Consider the following 6,983-nt stretch of genomic DNA (forward strand, 5'->3'; position numbering starts at 1 on the left):
GTGATGCATAAGAAAACGACTGCACTGCGATTCCACTACGCTCTCTATACGACCATCCCGTTTTCACTACGTTCTCATTACGATCATCCCGTTTGCACTGCGTTTTCTTCACGCTTCCGCTACGATCACGACACGTCCATACTATGTTGTTGAAGACTGTAGTACGTTTCTACCAAGCTCATCCCGTCCTTAATACGTCCTCACTACGATTTCACAGCGCGCAAGCCACGACCGAATCACGTTCTGTTCTCCCCCACACACTGGTATAAAAACTGAACAAAGGTTGCATATGACCATTGCTTCTTTGGAATCATGGAAAGGCCAGACCAAGAAATATTGATGGAGATGTTGATGCATATTCAGTATATGGCACTTAACGACCAAGCTGCTATATTGTTACTTAGGCGAAGGAGGAGGAGAATCGTAAGGCAGCGTATATCTTGCTGGGTACGACCTTGGCTTTCTGTTGAAAGAAGACTTCAGTTTGACCATTATGATCAACTGATGAATGAATTGAGGATGGAGAATCAACAGTCCTTCTTCAACTTTTTGAGGATGCCTCCAGAGATGTTTGATGAATTATTGAATAGAGTTGGACCCCGAATTCAGAAGAAGAATACCACATTCAGAAAAGCTCTAGAACCCGGTCTAAAACTGGCTATAACCATAAGACATTTGGCATCGGGCGGTTGATATTCAACCCTCCAGTATAATTTTAGAGTCGCACGCAATACTATATGCACATTTATACCTGATGTTTGCAAAGAAATTGTTCAAGAGTATAAAGACGAAGTTATATCATGTCCAACAGAACCAGAAGAATGGAGGGCTATTGCTGAGGAATTTAATTGAAGATGGAACATCCCACATGCTTGTGGCGCATTAGATGGCAAACATATTGCTGTTAGAAGTCCACCAAAAACTGGGACATTGTTTCATAATTATAAGGGTTTTTTTCTCAATAGTTCTTCTTGCCTTGGTTGATGCAGACTACAAGTTCCTATGGGTAGATGTAGGTGGTTATGGTTCCATGTCGGATGCCCAGATATTCAACGCTTCTGAATTAAAAGAATGCTTGGAAGATAGAAGTATTGGATTTCCAGAACCAGATGCAATGCCTAACGATGTCCAGCACATGCCTTATTTCATTTTGGGTGATGACGCTTTTGGACTTAGAACCTATTTGATGAAGCCCTATTCCATACGAGGTATGACAAAAGAACAAGCCATTACTAATTACAGAATTTCAAGGGGGAGACGTGTTGTGGAGAACGCGTTTGGGATATTAGCACAGAGATGGCAAATTTTATTATCGACAATGATGCAAGGCCCAGATACCGTTGGTGTTGTAACTGAGACTTGCGTTTGTCTGCACAACTTGATGAGAACACGATATCCAACCTTACAAAATGCTCTACTGGACATGGAAGACGATCAACATAATATTGCTCCAGGTCTTTGGAGAGCAAATGCAAACAAGCACCTTTCCCTTTCCCTTTACCTTTCCCACCACGACCTCTTTCAGTTTTTGGCGGCATGCTTTTACAATGGAAATATTGGTACAAATGGATGACAAGAAGGTTCTGAGCTGTATTTATACTGAATCTGGATCTGATTCAGCTGCTGCAAAGCGTGGCGACAGCGGCGCGGAAACGTTGTAGAACCGTAGTAAGATCGTGGTAGAATCGTAGTAAGATCGTGGTATAATCGTGGCAGAAGCGTAGGAAACTCGTGTTGCAGTCGTGGGAGTCGTGGTAAGAGCGTAGTTAGAGCGTGATGGACGTAGTGGGAGCGTAGTAAGAACTTGATGAACGTAGTGAGAACGTGGTGAAATCGTAACAAGGCCGTAGTTTAATCGTAGTGGAGTCGTGATAAGAGCGTAGTGAGGACGCAGTAACATCGTGAAGACAGACAAAATTACAAATTCATGCCGTTCGCACTACGATCTCACCACGATCTAAAAAAATGATAGAACGTAGTGAGGTCGTGATGGTCGTGATGTAGTGTGACAGGGCCATTAGGTAGTTCTTATCTGTATGTAAATTAACTGTGATATTTTCATGTTTTATGATATATATATATATATATATATATATATATATATATATATATATATATATATATATATATATATTATGATATATGTATATATAATTTAATTCTTATTGTATACTTGTCTCTGATTGGTCAAATTCCAATTGAGGAACGCAATTTATTTTTGTATAATTCCAATGTTATTTATTACAAGTGTTTTGATTGGACAAAAATAAAGCTGAACAAGAGTTTATACATCAATAAATCCGAAAACGCGATGTATTCATACACGCCTGAAAACAAATAACATAGTGCAGGGAAACTATTCAAATTTTTACAATTGTTAATGAAGTGAATGAATTGGAATTATAAGAATCAAACATTCTTTTTGAAGAATTTATCGATGTGTAAACTCCGGCCATTTTACTCACAAACTTAACATAAAAGTGTTTCGTAATGAAGAATATTTAATCCTATTAATAACCTGGTTTGGTATGGGGACACACCCCCTTGACAAACAGATGTCGGAACTATTTTTTCTCTCTCTCTCTAAATTTACATCGCAGCACTGTTTTCAGCGTTCTATGGAATAGGCAGTCAACGTGCACAATAAGATACTTCGGTTTGATACACATGTTGTTTTCTCGTTGTCAATAGAGAGGTTAAGCAACTGACCGTGTACGTCTACGTGTACGTGTGACTAGGGGAATCCCCTCTTTTGATGCGTATTACGTCATCATTTTCGCACACAACGTCATTCTACAAGTTGTACACAACGCGTAGAGCTTAGAGTACACGGGGGTAAGAACTTGTAACATTTTAAGCTCATTATACAACGATTTTGTGCAAAATATGAATTTTGTAACAATCTAGAGGATTTATTACGCACGAATGTTAACCTGAACTGATCATTGTCATAGAAATATTTGATGAAAAATTATTGTAAAATTACCCTTGTAGACCGGTGTCTACATCACAGATCATATTATTTAGGGAAAAAAGAAAGCTTGCTAAGTCTATATTGATGGATGAATTGATATATGTGACAGTTAAATCAAAATGCAAATTGATATATTTAAATAAAATTTATTCCATGTTGTTTAAAAGTCACCGGGGGGGGGGGGGGGGGGGGGGGGGGGGGGGGGGGGGGGGGCTCGCCCCCCGGCAAGCTATAATAATTGTATTGTTTATCATTCAAATATATAATTATATATGTATCATTATACTTTAGACAGAAATGAATACCGACAGGAAAAAACAGATCCGATTTAAACCTGAGGATGATCTACGGCTTTTAAGGGAAGTTGTCGGGAGTAATCCCCTGAGAAACAAAAACAAATGGGCTGAAATAGCTGAAACTCTATCAACATCGACTTTTATTCTGGACAGTAGACGAGTGAGAGAACGTACAAATCTCCTCATTGAACAACATAAACGAGAAACAAGGGAACATCTTAAAAGGTTTTCTCTCTCTCTCTCTCTCTCTGATACACCGCTTATCTTTTAATATTCTTGTCTTATTTTCCCCATGCCTAAAATATTTCATAATACCGTACACTAATATGTTCCCATACATTTTCAATACACTTACGTTCCTGTATATTTATTTTTTTAAGATCTGGTGTCGATGAAGATGTTTCGGAAAAAAACAAACCTGCTGGACGATGTCATAGAATTGAAAAATGAAGAGGAGAGAGAGAAGAAAGAAGAAAAAGAAAAGAAGGACAGATCAGAAAATTTAGGGAAAGAAATCAGGAAAAGGGCACTTGAATGCCTTACACCAAAGAAAAGTATGAAAATATTATTGTGTCATTGTATTACAAGGCTCATGTGATTTGTTTGGGGGAAAATGCATTGATTTGTCGTGTAAACAAATACAGCCATATATATTTTTTGTTTGTTTTTTCAGACGACGAATGCGATTTGCCAGTACTCAAGAAGAAGAATTCGCAGACGTATCTTGTGGACTATTTAAAAGAAAAATCAGAAAATGAGATATCTATGAGAAAATCAGAAATAGAAGTAAGAAAAGAAGAATTAAAGTTGGAGAAGGCAAAGTTTGAAATGGAGCGAGAGGAACGGATGCAGAGAATGGAAATAGAAAAGCAAGAGAAACTTGCTTTCATTGATTTACTTAAAAAATTAACGAAAGATAACTAATCATAAAAACTGTTCAGAAGTGTAAAATTTTATTCCAGATATTTGTTTAATTTATCTGAATAAACTAAACCATTAAAGTCAGTCTTGTTCATATATGTGTCCACGTTACAACACACATTCTATACATTTGAACACATTTAGGCCAAATATTCCTGTAGTGATGGGGGAGACATATCAAAGAAAGTGCCAGTTTCGCTCACGTACAAAATAGTGTGACAATTAGTAAGGATTGAAGCTACCCTATAGTACTTTCCAACAGGTTGTAGATAGAGCTTTTGATTTTTCTTGTAATCTAAAAAAGAAAAGAGAGTTAAGATTTTGCCAAAAGTCCATTCCACGCAGACTCTCACTGCGGACATCCTTTTGTTAAATCGCAGTTGATTTGCAGTAATTACACCTCCTCGAAATGGGGGAATTATGTAAGGCGATAACGGGTACGCAGGGTCGCCGTAGACAGAGTAGACATCATAGTTTGGTTTTGTCATATGTTGATACATCTGGTATTCAACGTTGCTTTCCCTTAACATACCGGCATCATGACGACGGCCTTCAACCGGGCCAAATAGATGCGCAATCATACCATCAGGTGTCGTTATGCACTGAAATTTTAAACCGTGTACTCTTTTGTGACCATTAAACACCACCTGCTGATGAGACTGAGGTCTGCATATCGGTCTGACAGTTCCGTCAATGAACCCCCATCAATTGGACAGAGGCGCTCCACATCTATTCACGACTGCTGCCATTTCATCCAGTTTTGCATGAGACAACCAAGGCTGGTTTAGGTTTTCGAGGAGATGTCCATGTATTGTATCTATGCAGTCAAGGACTGAGTTGAAAATATATGACAATTCAGCAGTTGATCTTCCAAATACATGGGAAAGATCCTCTAATCTATTTGGGTATGCCAATCTTCGTATGAGAATACACAAACCTTCTATACACGTATCAACACTTCGCCGCAAGTTACGTCCCTTTGCGGGGTCAGCCAAAGGTCAATCGGTGAAAAACCCAGTTTTCCTTCTTTACCTTACCAAATGTAAGATGTTATTACTTTGAATTTTAGCCAATTACCAAGTTTTCATACAAGTTAATGGGTTGCCCCAATCTGGGGCATATTGTAGTTGACTGCAATTGATGGAAAAATAACAGATGTTAAAGCTACAGATAGGAAAATTACAAAGGCCAACGTAGGGAAATACGATTTTTATCCGGGAGATGGCGGACAAGGGACGTAACTTTCGCGAAGTGTTGATACGTGTATTCCTGAACATACAGTCCTGTTTTTACATACAATTTTGTTTGGAATATGCAGTGCTATTCGTAATCCTAGCAAATCATCTTTTTGAAACCGGAATAACAGGCGAAATTGTTAGTCGTTCAATTCATCCAGGTTTAATCGGTGATAAATCGATGCCTCTTTTTCATTGCTCATGCAAGACAAAAGTAAAACATCATCATCGTCTGTCAGAGCTGCAAGCAACATCATATTTTGCGCCATTTGTTTTCTTTGATCTTAACGCAGTAAACCCTCTTTTGATTCGTTTATTTGCACATTTGTATCCAATCAATTTATTTGTAATTAATGGTTTTACACGTACGCGTACACGTACTGTTTGTTAAACGTAACATTACGTTGGATGCGTGTACTTGTAAACATACTTCTGTTTGTACACGTACGCGTAGACGTACACGGTCAGTTGCTTAACCTCTCTAATATCGTGTATGTGTGTACTTACAACAAGGAGTGTGATATGTATAAAACAATAATAATTCATGATCTTATTTAGTCAACAAGTTAAACATCTTTTGTCTGATTTATCATTTTTTAACTAACAGGAGACTTAGTAACCGCAAAACTCCAATCCTAAATAGTGAGGACTTCTGGCAGTTAATTTTTAAACTAAATACTTGTATAGCTTAACATTTGGATTAAGAATGAGATGACTTTTAATTCCATTCAAGTATAAATTCTGTGTTAAGTTTTTAGCTACTTCATATATTATGAAATAAATCTGTTAATTCCTCTTACTGTTGGTCGTAAACTTCATCCTAGTTAACATCGGTTTTGTTTCAATCTTTCTTTCCTGCTGTATCTCTTAAGTTTCAACACTAATCCGCAGGATATCGGTAAATGAACGAACTTTCGCATAGATTCATCCCAAATGAGGCAAAACTTGTTTCTTCACCGGACTCGTTCGCTTTAAAATTTGATTTGATACATAAATGTATATTGTACCAGGGGTAGAACTAAATTCAAATTCAGTTATCTTAAACATATGTAGTTCTATTAAAAGCACGTTCGATTTAAAAAGGTAATGTTTAGGGAAAATTGTTCAAAGAATTATTTTATCTTTTACAATGTTGTTTTCGGGGGAGGGTGTGTACCTTTTATTCATTGGATGGACTCATAAAATCTTTTCTTACCATACCAGCCAGAATAATGTAATAAATTATAATTCAAGTCTTTTCAGTATGTTACCTTATTTATTTTTTCTTCATTTGTGAAACAACATACTGTCAAAATCTGGGGTGGGGTGGGGGGTGGGGGTGACAAAGCCGGGAAAAAAGATGGTGCCAATAGGTGCTTGCTTAATATTTTTTATTAAAACTTACTATATGCAAAATATTAAGCAAGCGCCTGTTGGTACATTCATCCGCAAAACACACCGTGTAAAAATACATAATAATGCTTTAGTATGAGGTATCAATATGAAATGGTGGATTCTGAGGATGACTTCCTGTTCTCTCTGTAATTTCTGCATTCCTTGTTCAAAATAAGCCTTTTG

The 6,983-nt window shown here is 37.4% G+C and overlaps 1 pseudogene; it reads left to right on the plus strand.

Moving 5' to 3' along the window:
* Positions 1–3,266: 3,266 nt before the first annotated feature.
* LOC130051978 (uncharacterized) lies at positions 3,267–4,648 on the plus strand (annotated as a pseudogene).
* The last annotated feature ends 2,335 nt before the right edge of the window (positions 4,649–6,983 follow it).

Source organism: Ostrea edulis, chromosome 2 (genome assembly GCF_947568905.1).
Source record: "Ostrea edulis chromosome 2, xbOstEdul1.1, whole genome shotgun sequence".
In the NCBI taxonomy this organism is placed as follows: Eukaryota; Metazoa; Mollusca; class Bivalvia; order Ostreida; family Ostreidae; genus Ostrea; species Ostrea edulis.